Source organism: Phyllobates terribilis, unplaced genomic scaffold (assembly GCF_046119375.1).
Source record: "Phyllobates terribilis strain yellow unplaced genomic scaffold, ASM4611937v1 Scaffold_8__6_contigs__length_399053987, whole genome shotgun sequence".
In the NCBI taxonomy this organism is placed as follows: Eukaryota; Metazoa; Chordata; class Amphibia; order Anura; family Dendrobatidae; genus Phyllobates; species Phyllobates terribilis.
This window is the reverse complement of record NW_027362768.1, coordinates 351,326,077-351,344,213: the sequence shown is the minus strand read 5'-3', so window position 1 is coordinate 351,344,213 and position 18,137 is coordinate 351,326,077. Positions and strand designations below refer to the sequence as shown.

At 46.5% G+C, this 18,137-nt stretch overlaps 1 long non-coding RNA gene across 1 annotated transcript in view; it reads right to left on the bottom strand.

The window, feature by feature from the left end:
• LOC141156560 (uncharacterized) overlaps window positions 1–18,137 on the bottom strand; it is a 63,327-nt gene that overhangs the window by 17,481 nt on the left and 27,709 nt on the right. Inside the window, exon 3 of the long non-coding RNA XR_012247672.1 lies at window positions 4,938–5,045. This is a non-coding gene — a long non-coding RNA (uncharacterized lncRNA). The remainder of the gene's footprint in view (window positions 1–4,937; window positions 5,046–18,137) is intronic.

Sequence of the window (18,137 nt, the reverse complement as noted above, 5' to 3'; positions counted from 1 at the left end):
AATTGAGCACAATTTGGCCATTTTCACTTAGGGGTGTACTCCCTTTTGTTGTAAGTGGTTTAGACATTAATGGCTGTGTGTTGAGTTACTTAGAGAGCACACCAAATGTACACAGTTATACAAGATGTTCACTGACTACTTTTGTGACTTTAATGCGCTTTAACAATATTATTTGTTATATCTCCAATCTATATAGGATACCACCGATACCACCACCTGCCTTGATACCACCACCTGGCTTGATACCACCACCAGCCTTGATACCACCGATACCACCACCTGCCTTGATACCAACGATACCACCACCTGCCTTGATACCACCGATACCACCACCTGCCTTGATACCACCACCTGGCTTGATACCACCGATACCACCACCTGCCTTGATACCACCGATGCCACCACCTGCCTTGATACCACCGATACCACCACCTGCCTTGATAACACCGATACCGCCACCTGCCTTGATAACACCGATACCACCACCTGCCTTGATACCACCGATACCACCACATGCCTTGATACCACCACCTGCCTTGATACCACCACCTGCCTTAATACCACCGATACCACCGCCTGCCTTGATACCACCGATACCACCTCCTGCCTTGATAGATACCACCACCTGCCTTGATAGATACCACTTTTTTATTTTTTTACTGGCAATTTTGGATGACAGCCCAATAAACTTTGTTTTTGATTTCTACCTTTCATTACTCCTGAATTTCTTTTTATTTGCTGCACCCTGTTTACATGCTGCTCTCCAGACTAGGTTGTGCTCCCTGTACCTTTTTTTGTAGACTCAGAACCAGAGCTAGCACTGCCTGGCTCAATTGTCCAGCACTTGCTTCTACCCGCCCAATACTCACTCATTGGCTGTTAGTAATCCGCCTCAGCACTGACCTCATTCATTCCAGCATTGGAACTGACTGAGCAGTGATCCTGTGCTTTTATCTGTGGCAGTGCAGCACCGATCACTTCATCTCACACCCCATCCACAATGATGTCAGTATCATCCCATGTCCCCTACATTACCCAGGGGCATAATGATTGCGGTCTCATAAAGTGCAACTGGACCCATATGACTACTTCAGTCGGATGTGCACCTCAGGACTGAAGTGTGTTGCGGTGCAGAGAATCGGAGTCCCTGGACTACAATACACGCTGCCGGCCAATCAGAGGGCAGCAGCTGACGTTGATGTGCCAGGGATTGGCGTTTCATGGCAGTGACGTTAGCCCACACACATGGTCTAGCCTATGCTTGGGTGACACGAAGTTTGGTCACAACATAGGTCAAGCTGCCAAACTTCGTTCTATGCCGCTGCTGCATGGTAGCGTGATGCAGGTGAGTAGGGTCACATTGCGACTCCTGCGGTGACAAGCTTTAGTCTGAATACCAGCCGAAGAAGTTTTACAATAGATCCTGCCGATTTTCTCGAGTCCGTATATTCTACACTAATATATATGAGGACAAATCTATGCAGTTTTTGTTTTACATATAAAAATGTAACCATATAACTAGAGATTCATATAGATATTTATTTATAGTGAAATACAGCAAGAAAATGGCCGCACTCCATCTGCGAGATAGTAAAAACACTGATCTTTATTCACCCGTGTAGGTGCGACATTTCAGCTCTTTATACTGTGAGCCTTTCTCAAGCCATGAACATTCACAGTGCATAAACAAGGTATATATAAGATCTACTCCATAATCAGTGATTAATCACTGTACATCAGGAAATCATACTGCAATAATACTCATCTCCTCATATAACAATACTTCATTTTTATTCTGTACCACTTCACATGTATTTGCATATAGTGATAAAAAGCCTTAATTGTATCAGAATGATAATGTGCCAACACTTGTGTTATAATTAAAAACTGCTCACCCAACTGCTGAAGTATAAGTAATATACATAGTATGGCGTCCCAGGGACGGCCTTGCATGTGCTCTAGGCTCAGCTGTGATGTCAGGGACCCCAGCTACTCACTGCACCAGGGGCGGACATATGTCTGATGCAGCTGGAGGGGGCCCGCCGATACCAGCGACTATTTCAGCTTGATGTGCATCATCGTACACACATTCAGCTGAAATGTATTACGGTGCAGGGGACCCGCCGAGTCCCTGCACTGCAATACATGCCGGCAGCCAATCAGTGCGTGACTGGAGACACAGGTCCTCTGTTGTTGTATTATGTTTTGCATATACACATACATTCATATACAGTTAGGTCCATATATATTTGGACAGAGACAACATTTTTCTAATTTTGGTTCTAGATATTACCACAATGAATTTTAAACAAAACAATTCAGATGCAGTTGAAGTTCAGACTTTCAGCTTTCATTTGAGGGTATCCACATTAAAATTGGATGAAGGGTTTAGGAGTTTCAGCTCCTTAACATGTGCCACCCTGTTTTTAAAGGGACCAAAAGTAATTGGACTGATTAAATAATTGCAAATAAAATGTTCATTTCTAGCACTTGGTTGAAAACCCTTTGTTGGCAATGACTGCCTAAAGTCTTGAACTCATGGACATCACCAGACGCTGTGTTTCCTCCTTTTTGATGCCTGGCCTTCACTGCGGTGGTTTTCAGTTGCTGTTTGTTTGTGGGCCTTTCTGTCTGAAGTTTAGTCTTTAACAAGTGAAATGCAATTGGGTTGAGATCAGGTGACTGACTTGGCCATTCAAGAATATTCCACTTCTTTGCTTTAATAAACTCCTGGGTTGCTTTGGCTTTATGTTTTGGGTCATTGTCCATCTGTAGTATGAAACGACGACCAATCAGTTTGGCTGCATTTGGGTGGATCTGAGCACACAGTATGGCTCTGAATACATCAGAATTCATTCGGCTGCTTCTGTCCTGTGTCACATCATCAATAAACACTAGTGACCCAGTGCCACTGGCAGCCATGTATGCCCAAGCCATCACACTGCCTCCGCCGTGTTTTATAGATGATGTGGTATGCTTTGGATCATGAGCTGTACCACGCCTTCGCCATACTTTTCTCTTTCCATCATTCTGGTAGAGGTTGATCTTGGTTTCATCTGTCCAAAGAATGTTCTTCCAGAACTGTGCTGGCTGTTTTAGATGTTTTTTAGCAAAGTCCAGTCTAGCCTTTTTATTCTTGATTCTTATGAGTGGCTTGCACCGTGCAGTGAACCCTCTGTATTTACTTTCATGCAGTCTTCTCTTTATGGTAGATTTGGATATTGATACGCCTACCTCCTGGAGAGTGTTGTTCACTTGGTTGGCTGTTGTGAAGGGGTTTCTCTTCACCATGGAGATTATTCTGCAATCATCCACCACTGTTGTCTTCCGTGGGCGCCCAGGTCTTTTTGCATTGATGAGTTCACCAGTGCTTTCTTTCTTTCTCAGGATGTACCAAACTGTAGATTTTGCCACTCCTAATATTGTAGCAATTTCTCGGATGGGTTTTTTCTGTTTTTGTAGCTTAAGCATGGCTTGTTTCACCTGCATGGAGAGCTCTTTTGACCGCATGTTTACTTCACAGAAAAACCTTCCAAATGCAAGCACCACAGCTCAAATCAACTCCAAGCCTTTTATCGGCTTAATTGAGAATGAAATAATGAAGGGATTGCCCACACCTGTCCATGAAATAGCCTTGGAGTCAATTGTCCAATTACTTTTGGTCTCTTTAAAAACAGGGTGGCACATGTTAAGGAGCTGAAACTCCTAAACCCTTCATCCAATTTTAATGTGGATACCCTCAAATGAAAGCTGAAAGTCTGAACTTCAACTGCATCTGAATTGTTTTGTTTAAAATTCATTGTGGTAATGTCTAGAACCAAAATTAGAAAAATGTTGTCTCTGTCCAAATATATATGGACCTAACTGTATATACCACCGTCCAAGGGCGGACACTAAAAGGTTGGGGCCCCTGTTTAAGAAATGTGTCTGGGCCCCCATCCTTTTGTGGTGACAAAGCTATATACACGTAATATAATTTTATATAGTGTCCTCTCTTGTCCTTTACATGTCAAATTCTCAATATTTTGGTGCCCTGTCCTTATTTCATTGCGTTCACTCTTGTTAGAAATAAATTAAAATGACGGCTGATGGAGCATGGGAAAGCTTTTTTTCTAATGGAGGCGGATGATGGACTGGTCTCCTGGTCAGATGCTGCTTCATCAGCAGTCATTATATATCTAACAAGTGAGAACCATGTGATAAAGAGAGGGCGCAGTGATTATCAAAACTAACAAGAATATGCTATGTAAGGGACGGTGCTATACATAATAAGATGCAGGGATTGCCTAACAAACAGGCAATCCCTGCATGTGTTGCAGCTGTGTAACAGCCGCGACACATGCAGCCGTAGCGACTCGAACATAGTTGTTGAGCACTCCGAAAATTCTCGGTCAGTATCCGAGCGTGCTCGGTGAAAGGGTTAACTGAGCGAGCTCGCTCATCACTAGTTACGACCACTAACAGCTGACTAACAGTCACTATGTGTGTGGCCATTTGCTAATATTACTACACTTACTACATATTAGGATAGGAACTTAGAGATGGGAATACTCCTTTAATGACTGTGCTATACATAATAAGGGAGTACACTATACAATAAGGGACGGTGCTGTATATAGTAAGGCTACATTTCTGTATCAGTGTGCTGCTCAATTTTCTTTTTCTCTCGAACAGCACACAGACCCACTGAGTAAGTCCTATTCTGATCTTCAAAATCAGATCAGAAACAGGACATGCCCCGAGTCTCGCAGACCTCATTCTCGGATCCATGATTTTTACTGATAAGTGAATGGATCTATGAAACCCTGAGTCCATGTGCCAACCAATAAAAAAATCTGGCAGCTCACAGACATTTCACACAAATGTGAGAAGTGGCCTAAGGAATTTTACAAAGAACAGTATTACTCCAAGTCATACACATCAGAATAAATACTTACATCTCGTCTGATTAGAGCCATTTTCTGTTGTTTCTTCTCAATCTGGTCAGACCTTCATGTCGACATCTTCCACCCACGACGCGTCTTGTCACACTGATCACCGCAGCCCTGAAAATAATAAGGTCACATATATCATATGTATATATATACACACACACACACACACACACAAACGTCTCCATCACATTGCTCCTTAAAAATATAAACTGATAAGTAATCTAGCTCTGTGCCCCCCACCCCACATTAACTATAATTTTCGAAGCCCAATAAATAAATATTAGTCAGTGTCTAACATTCCCCCAACTAATTTCAAGGCTATGTGCACATGTTGCATCAAATACGCATCATTTTACTGTACCAGCAAATTGAATGAGAATCCTGAAGTCATGCACACGCTGCCTATTTTTTCCTTACAGATTTGCAGCAGATTCAAATCTGCATAATGTCAATTCTTGCAGCATATTTCACCCATTCCAATGAGTGGAGAAAAATCTGCAACAAAATCGCCTTTTAAAAGCACAGCAAAAAAGCGTATTTTATGCAACGTTTTTCCTGCCAACACATTAGGATTTGCAGTAGAATTTTCTGCTGGAAATCCTGAATGTGTGCACATAGTCTTAGTCCCTGCCCTGCATCCATCCCCCCATTCATTATACATACTGTTCAAAATAATAGCAGTTTAATATGACTAACCAGATTAATCACTGTTTTTGATATAAATTATATTACCACATATCAAACAATTTACCAGTTGGTGCAATAGATTCTAAGAAAACCAACAGACTCAGCATTCATGATCTGCATGTTTTTGAGTCTGTGTATTTGAATAATTGAAAGGGGGTGTGTTCAAAATAATAGCAGTGTGGAGTTCAATTAGTGAGGTCAATCATTCTGTGAAGAAAAGGTGTGAATCAGTTGGCCCTTATTTAAGGATGAAGCCAGCACTTGTTGTACATGCATTTCTCCTTGAAAGCCTGAGAAATATGGGTTGTTCTAGACATTGTTCAGAAGAACAGAGTACTTTGATTAAAAAGTTGATTGGAGAGGGTAAAACTTCTAAAGAAGTGCAGACAATGATAGGCTGTTCAGCTAAAATGATCTCCAATGGTTTAAAATGGATCGAAGAATAGCCATAATGGCAAAGGTACAGCCAATGATCAGCTCCAGGATGATCAAAGACAGTCTCAAGTTATCTGTGAGTAGACACAAAAGACAATTTTCAAAGTCATGAAAATACATAAAAATCTTTAAATGAGAAAGTGTGTCCAAACTTTTGGTCTGTACTGTATATGTGATCCGTGTGACGGAGAAAACAGAGTTTTAAATACCTGGCCTGTAGGTAACTAGTTTGAACAGCAAACTGGTGTGAATTGCTTCACTGACACACTGAAGGAAATTTTTAATGGAGTCCAGAAATGGCAGTGTTTTCTGACAACGTATATGTGATCCGTGTGACGGAGAAAACAAAGTTTTAAATACCTGGCCTGTAGGTAACTAGTTTGAACAGCAAACTGGTGTCAAAAACTTTGCTGACACAGTGAAAAAAAATTGGAATGGAGGCCAAAAATGGCAGTATTTTCTGAATACGTATATGTGATCCATGTGACGGAGAAAACACGGTTTTAACTAGCTGGATTTCTAGCGCTGTAATATGGAAAGGACCTGACTGTATTCTGCAGTGCCAACAAGCAAATGGCGCAGAAAAAAATGGTGTTCTCTGGATTGCTTTTTAAGCAAATAATGAGGATTTAAAAAAAAAAAGTATTCCTGGCCCCTGAGACCTGGGCCTTTGTATAGAAATATCTAACAGCAGCAGAAGGCAGAATTGGAATGGAGCCTCTTGTGCTATATGCACTGCAGTCTGCTATATACACTGCCTGCCAGCTTATGTACACTGCCTGCCTGATATCTCTGCATATGGATTAGTCAGTGCTCAAAATGACTGTTTGTTAAGATGGATAAGTGTAATGTACGGTTTTTCTCCCTACACTACCTAATACACAAGCAAATCTCTCCCTGAAGCAGCAGCACCTCTCCCTACTCTGCCTGACTCCGGAGTGACTGTGACGAGCACAGCGGTGCCAGGTCTGATATAGACCTGATGACGCTGTGCGGCCATCCAACCACTGTAATGCCACAACCACCATGGCTGCGGCATTACAATGAGTGGCAGGCAATCCCTGCATGTTGATTGGCGCTCTAAAGAGCGCCAAACATGCAGGGAGGGGACCCGAGCAACCCCGGGAATACTTGGCGAGCGCCGAGCATCTCGAGCAGTGAGATGCTCGGGCGAGCACCGAGCAGTAGCGAGCATGCTCACTCATCACTAATAAAAAACAGACTCGACAATACAACCTCAATGTAATCACATTGTTCAGCTCCTGCACCTCCTCCTTCTCATCCTCCTCCTGTTCGGCCTCCATTTCCAAAATGATCAGTCACAAGCTGGAAGCACTGCAGCACTTCCTTGGCCAAGCGGCAACAGGCTGTGCCAAAGATAATATGCTTATGCTTAGGTGACAAACCACACACCGCTGCAGAGTTGTTGAAAGCTGTAACACAGCAGGCAGATCTGTGGCTTTCACCGCTGAACATGCAGCCAGACATGGTCGTGTGTGACAATGTCCGGAACCTGGTGGTGGAGAAATGACAACCGGAGTGGATAAGGTTTCCCTGTATTCCAGTCCTTTCATCTGACCTAAAGAATATGGATGTGGTGAAATACAACTCTCTCCTAGAAGCAGCCCTGGCTAAGAAAAGTATGTGTGAAGGTTTCCGGACACTCTATGGCTGCTTTTTTTTACTGTGGATTGGACGTGCTTATGCACGTTATTTCTCAAAACGCATTGCAGATCAGGCCATTGCCCAACTCTGTAGTCATGAAATTCAAGCCACAAAGAAAGATCTTTGTATGTTGAAGCACCACCCAGAAGTGGTAGCTGATGTTGGACGGGCTGCCATTGCTTATGCAACAAGCTGCATTAGAGGACTTCCTGGGAGAAATGACAGCTGGAGTAGATACGGTTTCCCTCTATACCAGTCCTTTCACAGAGCTAAAGAATATGGCTGTGGTGAAATACAACTCTCACCGTGAAGCAGTGTGAGACTGAAGAACATTGGGCCCACCAGAGGATTTGATTCTCTGAGGGTCCACCTTTCTCTCTCGCTCAAGAGCCCCATAGCAGCTGTAAGGTTTGCACTATGAACTATTCAGAAGGAGAAGCCAGGGCCCACCGGAGGAGTCTCTGATTCTCTGGTGGGCATGTCCAACCCTTCTGAGAAGCAGCCCTGGCTAATAAAAGTCTGTGTGAAGGTTCCCAGACACTCTATGGCTGCTTTTTTTTTTTTACTGTGGACTGGCTCCAGCAATCTATAAGATTGCAATCTATAAGATCCCTTCACTGGCTCCCAATTGCCCAGCATAACCAGTTCAAACTACTAACACTGACCTACAAAGCCATCCACAACCTTTCTCCTCCGTACATCTCTGAACTACACTGTGTTCCAAATAATTATGCAAATAATATTTTCTCAGATTTTCCCAAATTACCTACAGTACAGACCAAAAGTTTGGACACACCTTCTCAGTTAAAGATTTTTCTGTATGCTCATGACTATGAAAATTGTACATTCACACTGAAGGCATCAAAACTATGAATTAACACAAGTGGAATTATATACTTAACAAAAAAGTGTGAAACAACTGAAAATATGTCTTATATTCTAGGTTCCTCAAAGTAGCCACCTTTTGCTTTGATGACTGCTTTGCACACTCTTGGCATTCTCTTGATGAGCTTCAAGAGGTAGTCACCGGAAATGGTTTTCACTTCACAGGTGTGCCCTGTCAGGTTTAATAAGTGGGATTTCTTGCCTTATAAATGGGGTTGGGACCATCAGTTGTGTTGTGCAGAAGTCAGGTGGATACACAGCTGATAGTCCTACTGAATAGACTGTTAGAATTTGTATTATTGCAAGAAAAAGCAGCTAAGTAAAGAAAAACGAGTGGCCATCATTACTTTAAGAAATGAAGGTCAGTCAGTCCGAAAAAATTGGGCAAACTTTGAAAGTGTTCCCAAGTGCAGTTGCAAAAACCATCAAGCGCTACAAAGAAACTGGCTCACATGAGGACCTCCCCAGGAAAGGAAGACCAAGAGTCACCTCTGCTTCTGAGGATAAGTTTATCCAAGTCACCAGCCTCAGAAATCGCAGGTTAACAGCAGTTCAGATTAGAGACCAGGTCAATGCCACACAGAGTTCTAGCAGCAGACACATCTCTACAACAACTGTTAAGACGAGACTTTGTGCAGCAGGCCTTCATGGTAAAATAGCTGCTATGAAACCACTGCTAAGGACAAGCAACAAGCAGAAGAGACTTGTTTGGGCTAAAGAACACAAGGAATGGACAATAGACCAGTGGAAATCTGTGCTTTGGTCTGATGAGTCCAAATTTGAGATCTTTGGTTCCAACCATCGTGTCTTTGTGCGACGAAGAAAAGGTGAACGGATGGATTCTACATGCCTGGTTCCCACCGTGAAGCATGGAGGAGGAGGTGTGATGGTGTGGGGGGGCTTTGCTGGTGACACTGTTGGGGATTTATTCAAAATTGAAGGCATACTGAGCCAGCATGGCTACCACAGCATCTTGCAGCGGCATGCTATTCCATCCGGTTTGCTTTTAGTTGGACCATCATTTATTTTTCAACAGGACAATGACCCCAAACACACCTCCAGGCTGTGTAAGGGCTATTTGACCAAGAAGGAGAGTGATGGGGTGCTACGCCAGATGACCTGGCCTCCACAGTCACCAGACCTGAACCCAATCGAGATGGTTTGGGGTGAGCTGGACCGCAGAGTGAAGGCAAAAGGGCCAACAAGTGCTAAGCATCTCTGGGAACTCCTTCAAGATTGTTGGAAGACCATTTCCGGTGACTACCTCTTGAAGCTCATCAAGAGAATGCCAAGAGTGTGCAAAGCAGTCATCAAAGCAAAAGGTGGCTACTTTGAAGAACCTAATATAAGACATATTTTCAGTTGTTTCACACTTTTTTGTTAAGTATATAATTCCACATGTGTTAATTCATAGTTTTGATGCCTTCAGTGTGAATGTACAATTTTCATAGTTATGAAAATACAGAAAAATCTTTAAATGAGAAGGTGTGTCCAAACTTTTGGTCTGTACTGTATATGAATTGCAGTCATTGTAATTTTCCAGTCAAATAACTATTAGAGTACAATTGAAAGGTTTTTGTACAAACTGCCTATGATAACAGTATATTTTTTAAAAAATAAAACACTCGAACTGCACTCAAAATGCATGTTCCAAATTATTATGCACAGCAGAATTTTAAACCTTTTCATTTTAATAAAGAACAAAAAAATGGTCATTTTTGAAATTATAAGCATTAGCAGGTTATTACAAACTAAAATCAAACAGTTTTCAACTCAAAACTTTATTCTAGGTGATGTAACATTTTCACATAGGACCCCTTGTTCGAAAGGAGCTTCTGAACTCTCTCATTCATTGAATTTGTCAGGTTTTGGATGGTTTCTGCTTCAATTGTTTTGCATGAGGACAGAATACCCTCCCAGAGCTGTTGCTTAGATGTGAACTGCCTCCCGCCATCATAGACACTCCTTTTGATGATGCTCCAGAGGTTCTCAATGGGGTTGAGGTCAGGGGAGCATGGGGGCCACACCATAAGTTTGTCCCCTTTTATGCCCACAGCAGCCAGAGATGCAGATGTGTTATGTGCAGCATGAGACGGGGCATTATCATGCATGAAAATGATCTTGCTGCGGAATGCACGGTTCTTCTTCTTGAACCATGGCAGGAAGTACTGTTTGAGAAACTCAACATACATTATGGAGTTCATCTTTACCCCTTCAGGGATCCTAAAAGGGCCGACAATCTCTCTCCCCATGATTCCAGTCCAAAACATTACTCCACCTCCTCCTTGTTGGCGCCGTAGCCGTGTTTGCATGGGGTGTCCATCAACCAGCCATCCTCCACTCCATCCATCTGGACCATCGAGATCATTTCATGCATGATATTGCCCCGTCTCATGCTGCACATAACACATCTGCATCTCTGGCTGCTATGGGCATAAAAGGGGACAAACTTATGGTGTGGCCCCCATGCTCCCCTGACCTCAACCCCATTGAGAACCTCTGGAGTATCATCAAAAGGAGTGTCTATGATGGTGGGAGGCAGTTCACATCTAAGCAACAGCTCTGGGAGGGTATTCTGTCCTCATGCAAAACAATTGAAGCAGAAACCATCCAAAACCTGACAAATTCAATGAATGAGAGAGTTCAGAAGCTCCTTTCACCTAGAATAAAGTTTTGAGTTGAAAACTGTTTGATTTCAGTTTGTAATAACCTGCTAATGCTTATAATTTAAAAAATGACCATTTTTTTTGTTCTTTATTAAAATGAAAAGGTTGCAAGGTTGAAAACTCTGCTATGCATAATAATTTGGAACATGCATTTTGAGTGCAGTTTGAGTGTTTTATTTTTTTTTAAAAATATACTGTTATCATAGGCAGTTTGTACAAAAACCTTTCAGTTGTACTCTAATAGTTATTTGACTGGAAAATTACAATGACTGCAATTCATATAGGTAATTTGGGAAAATCTGAGAAAATATTATTTGCATAATAATTTGGAACACAGTGTAATCTCTCCTGATATATTCCCTTACGTAATCTCCGGTCTAACATACTGAAGAAACTTGCCACTCAGTATCTTCAGCTCCTTTATGAAAAACAAATGTATTTGGCCAGCTACTCATTCTACCAAATAAAATTCCTGAGAAGGAAATTGTGGATGGCTTCGCTACTGGTACTGGGGGCAGTGCTAATACCATGGCGTCGTGCCATAATTCACTGAAAATATTTCAGGCTGGTTGGAGCCAAGCTGATTCCTGCAGAAAAGTACCACCAGCAAGCTAAGGAGATAGTGGCCTCTATCATAGGCGCATTATAATGAAGGCAATCTGGGCTACCGCCCGGGGTCCGGAGCTCCGGAGGGGCCCTTGGCCAGATCGCCCTCATTATAATGTGTGCGCAGCTGATGTGGCGCACATATCCCGGTGGGTAGGGGCGAGCTGGACGGCGAGGAAGGGGGAGGCGTGCCACTCCCCCAGCAGCTGCGCAGGGCCCCTGCTTCTTCTTTCGGCCGGGCCAGCACTGCACCTGTAAACTTTCTTGTGTGCTGGACCGGCCGCGTCATAGCTAGGAGACACGGCCCTGTGACGTCAGGCAGTGCGCCTTGCACTGCTGCACCGGAGAGGAGTTGGGTGACAGGAGCCGAGCAGAGGGATGGTGAGTGACGTGTGTGTTTGTGCGCATGTATGATTGTGTTTATGTACATAGGCTACAACACATATTAATGAAATGAATCTTCATTTATTAAAAAAAAATAATGATAACAGGCAATGGAAGAAAAAGTGCACAGTGCAAATCGCTATGTGAATAAAGGACGCGCAGCCGTGGAGACATAATTCATGGTAATATCAATAGAACAATATCTACTATATAATTGTCTTATCCCGTCTGTCTGTCTGTCTGTCTGTCTGTCTATCTGTCCAGGAAATCCCGCGTTGCTCATTGGTCCGGCAGCCAATCAGCGCCGCGGGATTTCAGAAAAAAAAATGGCAGCCGTTAGCGGCTCATCTGCGGGACGGAGCTCAGCGGCGTTGCAGCCGGGAGATGAGCGCCGCGAGGCGCTCATCTCCCGGCCGGTACCAGCAGAAGGACCCCGACCGTCGGACCCATCTGCGGGACGGAGATGCAGCCGGGAGATGAGCGGCGGGAGGCGCTCATGTCCCGGCCGGTAGCAGCGGAAGGACCGCCGGCGTCGCTGACATCCATGCGGAAGGGAGGACCGAGGAGCGGCGCTGCGGGTCGGGATACTTCTGCTGCGAGCGCCCGCTCATGTCCCGGGTTCTCGCAGCGGAAGTAGCCGCACAGGCAGCGCCGCTCCCCGGTCCTCACCAAGACGATTCGATGATTGGTCACGGTCTTCGGACCCGACCAATCACTGATCTTAGCGCAAAAGTTAAATACCGCTGTGCTGATTGGTCGCGGACGCTGCCCGCGACCAATCACCGATTTGGGCGCCACATTTAAATAGCGGCCGCGACCAATCACCGATCTTGCCGCCACATTTAAACACTGCTGTGCTAATTGGTCGCGGACGCCAGCCGCGACCAATCAGCGAGCTTGGCGCCAAATTTAAACAACGCTCTGCTGATTGATCGCGGTCGCTGGCTGAGATCAATCAGCAGCATTGGCGCAAAATTTAAACAACGCTCTGATGATTGGTCGCGGCCTAACGCGATCAATCAGCGATTTGGGCGCCAAATTTAAACGCCGCTCTGCTAATTGTGCCCCGTCGGCCGCATACCTATTCTAGAATACCCGATGCGTTCGAATCGGGCCACCATCTAGTATACATATATGTGTTTATCCCCTTCATATCATGAAAATTATGACCATGCTAATACACAATAATGCAGCACATGTATACATATACCTGCATGTCACCCCTATCAAAAATATTGTTATATTATTATTACCATGAGTTATGTCTCCAGGGCTGCGCATCCTTTATTCACATTTGTAGTGTGCACTTTTCTTCCATTGCCTGTTTATTATTATTACTAGATGGTGGCCCGATTCAAACGCATCGGGTATTCTAGAATAGGTATGCGGCCGACGGGGAGCAATTAGCAGAGCGGCGTTTAAATTTGGCGCCCAAATCGCTGATTGGTCGCGTTAGGCAACCGCGACCAATCAGCAAAGCGGTGTTTAAATTTGGCGACAATATCGGTGATTGGTCGCAGGCGGCGGCCGCGACCAATCGGCGAAAAGTGTTAGTGAGGAATGGAGAGCGTGTTTAAATTTGGCACCAAAATCGCTGATTAGTCGCGACCAATCAGCAAAGAGGTGTTTAAATTTGGCGACAATACTGCTGACTGGTCGCGGCCGGCGACCAATCAGCAGAGCGTTGTTTAAATTTTGCGCCAATACTGCTGATTGATCTCGGCCAGCGACCGCGATCAGTCAGCAGAGCGTTGTTTAAATTTGGCGCCAAGCTCGCTGATTGGTCGCGCTCTCCGCACGCGACCAATCAGCGAATCGTATTGGCGGGGAGCGGAATCGTATTAGTGAGGACCGGGGAGCGCCGCTGCCTGTGCGGCTACTTCCACTGCGAGGACCCGGGACATGAGCGACTGCTCGCAGCAGAAGTATCCCGACCCGCAGCGCCGCTCCCCGGTCTTCCCTTCACACCCTAGCCGCTGATCTCCCCACAGTATCCGCATGGTGTTACAAAGGTCCAGACATTTGTGTTAAAAATCGCTGATATTGGCTCCACGTTTAAACACCGCTGTGCTGATTGGTCGCCGACGCTGGGCGCGACCAATCAACGATTTTGGCGCCACATTTAAATAGCGTCCGCGACCAATCAGTACAGCGGTGTTTAAATGTGGAGCCAAGATCGGTGATTGGTCGCGGCCGATATTTAAATTTGGCGCCCAAGTCGGTGATTGGTCGCGGGCAGCGCCAGCGACCAATCAGCGATTTTTAACACAAATGTCCGGACCTTTGTAACACCATGCTGATACTGTGGGGACATCAGCGGCTAGGGTGAGAAGGGAGGACCGGGGAGCGGCTCTGCGGGTCAGGATACTTCTGCTGCGAGCGCCCGCTCATGTCCCTGGTTCTCGCAGCGGAACTATCCGCACAGGCAGCGCCGCTCCCTGGTCCTCCCTTCACACCCTAGCCGCTGATGTCCCCACAGTATCCGCATGGTGTTACAAAGGTCCGGACATTTGTGTTAAAAATCGCTGATTGGTCGCTGGCGCTGCCCGCGACCAATCACCGATTTGGGCGCCAAATTTAAATATCGGACGCGACTGACTCGCCCCCTGGGCCTGCGCTGTGCAGGGGATACCCGGAGCCGGATCGCTGGGGGTTGTAGTCTCCGTGTGGCGGTGACCCGGTCCGTGCCCAGGGTGGTCAAACCAGTGGCAGTCTATTGGTGTTATAATAAGTGTCCGACTACGCCACCCGTGGATTGCGGTCAGTGGGGACCGCCGCTGCAAGGCAGACCGCTGGGGCTGATGGTATACGCAGCTTAGGTAGTGTGACTCCCCACGGGAAGAGTGCAGCCCCAGGGCAGTTAGTGTGCGAGATGATGGGAGTGATGGTGCGAGCGTCCCAGTACTAATGGTGCTGGTGCGGCGATGAAACACAGAGACGTGCGGTTGCAGTTTCCAATGCTTTACTCACAGTTGTTATTCGTGTCAATGCTGCAGGCGATGACTGCCCAAGCCGTGCTGCGTCCACCAGGTGAGGGACTCGGTCAACTCCCAGGCAATTCCAGAGTGTGGCACAGAACTCCCTTCTCTTCCCTTCTCTGGCCGTCCCCACCAGTGACCCACCTTTGTCCAGCTTCCTCGGGCCTTCTGTTGGCGAAAACTCTCTCCGGTTTCCCTGACCCTATGTGGTATGCTTTCCTGGTGGATGTAGTGAGGGGTCGCACCAAGATGTGGTCACAACCTCCGGTTTTGGCTGAGGATTAGTCGCCTCCACCAATTTGGGTTCCGGTACCCTGCTCTGCCAACCCTTCACCCGTTATCTCGTGGGTTCTTAAGGTTCCTACTTCACTCATGTCTCTGGGCCTTTCTCTGTGTTCCTGTTCCTTGCTTACTGTCCTTTCTGTTCCTTCTCCTTTCTCTCTCTCTCAGGCTCCAGCCTCCGGACAAGGCCAGCCTGCGGAGCAGAGCCCATGCAGAGGCTCTGCTTCCTGTCTTCCCCTCTGACTCAACTCACTACTGTCCTAAGATGGTGCCCACCTTATATACCTCCTTCTAACACCCGAGCCCAGGTGACTAGCAACCAATGGGCCCCTACCTATGCCCAGAGACCCACCCCTATCTGCTCCTACACCACTGGGTGCACTCCCCCCCCCCCACTCCAGCCAGGGACAGATGCTGTCGTGCCTGCACTTCTGTCTAGTGGGAGCACCGTTGAGCTGTCCCTCGGAAATGGGGTGTATGTGGTGCATGCAGCCTACCGAGTCCTGGTCCACACTCCATCCTTACCCGGGAGTGGAATACCACACCTCTGGTTTGAGGTGCAATACCCCTGTAGCAGCCGAGCCCTCGGGGTGCTACACGACCAATCACCGATCTTGGCTCCAGATTTAAACACCGCTGTGCTGATTGGTCGCGGCCGATATTTAAATTTGGCGCCCAAATCGGTAATTGGTCGCGGGCAGCTCCAGCGACCAATCAGCAATTTTTAACACAAATGTCCGGATCTTTGTAACACCATGCGGATACTGTGGGGACATCAGCGGCTAGGGTGTGAAGAGAGGACCGGGGAGCGGCGCTGACATCTAATTGGTCGCGGCCGCTATTTAAATGTGCCGCACAAATCAGTGATTGGTCGCGGTCTTGGCCCGCGACCAATCACTGATCTTGCGGCTAAAGTTAACCACTACTGTGCTGATTGGTCGCGGCCGATATTTAAATTTGGCGCCCAAATCGGTGATTGGTCGCGCGCAGCGTCCGCGACCAATCAGCACAGCGGTATTTAACTTTTGCGCTACGATCAGTGATTGGTCGCGGTCTTCGGACCCGACCAATCATCGAATCGTCTTGGTGAGGACCAGGAAGCGGCGCTGCCTGTTCGGCTACTTCCGCTGCGAGAACCCGGGACATGAGCGGGTGCTCGCAGCAGAAGTATCCCGACCCGCAGTGCCGCTCACCGTTCCTCTCTTCTGCATGGAGGTCAGCGACGCCGGCGGTCCTTCTGCTGCTACCGGCCGGGACATGAGCGCCTCGCGCCGCTCATCTCCCGGCTGCATCTCCGTCCCGCAGATGGGTCCGGCGGTCGGGGTCCTTCTGCTGGTACCGGCCGGGAGATGAGCGCCTCGCGGCGCTCATCTCCCGGCTGCAACGCCGCTGAGCTCTGTCCCGCTAACGGCCGCCATCTTTTTTCTGAAATCCCGCGGCGCTGATTGGCCGCTGCCGGACCAATGAGCGACGCGGGATTTCCTGGACAGACAGACGGGATAAGACAATTATATAGTAGATTATTATTTATTATTATGATCTGCCTGTATTTTTCAGCATTAAGGACTCCATCATACAATTCCATCAGGGAGGCGTCTGATTGCCTCCAACATTATTCTGCAGCAGCAAAACGACCACAAATATACAGCCAATGTCATTAAGAACTGTAAATGGCATAAAGAAGAAAAAGGAGTCCTGGAAGTGATGATATGTCCCCACAGAGCCCTGATCTCAACATCAAGTTTGTCTGGGATTACATGAAGAGACAGAAGGTTTTGCGAAAGCCTACATAGGATCTGTGGTTAGATCTCCAAGATGTTCGGAATAATCTCCCTGTCGAGGTCCTTCAAAACTGTGTAAGTGCATCCAGAAGAATTGATGCTTTGGTGATGTATTGTGTTCATTCACTTTGTATTTTGTTAATTGATAAAAATAGACACTTCTACATTTTAAACCATTTTCACTGTGCAGCATTTCTCCACACCTGCCGGTCTAGTTGATTGGAGGGGTTTCGGTCCTGAGGAACGGTCTTGGGAGCCTGCCGACAACATCGTTCTCCCCCCTCTTCCCCCCTGCGATTTTTGAGCAGTTTCTCCGTCGGGTTGGCCTAAAGAACAGTGGGGCGTCAGGGGGGTGCTGTCACAGCAGTAACTCACGTGCCTCCTCAGCGTCGTCCTACTCTCCATCGTCAGCGTTCAGCGTCTCCTCCCATCAGGGCGGCTCGCTGAGGTTTGCCTCTTGCAGCTCTCCTCTGCACAGCTGCAACAGCATGGTGTTTTCCATTTGGCCTTAGGGGGCGTGGCCGGTCTCTGCAGGAATTTAACCCTGCTTTGTCCTGCAGAGATCAGGAGTGGTACCTGGCGAATACCTGTGGCCAAGACTATCCTCGCCACCAGAGGCTCTAGTGAAAACCAGTTAGTTGCTTAGTCACGCCACTCCAGGGTCAGCCCGGCCCCAGGAGCAATAGGTCCACACCCAGCCATGTTACAGGAAGTTTCATCAGTTTTTATTTTAAGTACATTAAGACAACTTTTTCTGTTGAACAACTTCCTTTGTAGAGAAGCTGTCACTTGACATAAATGTGTAATTTTTTCCGTTCTTATGAATCTGCGTCA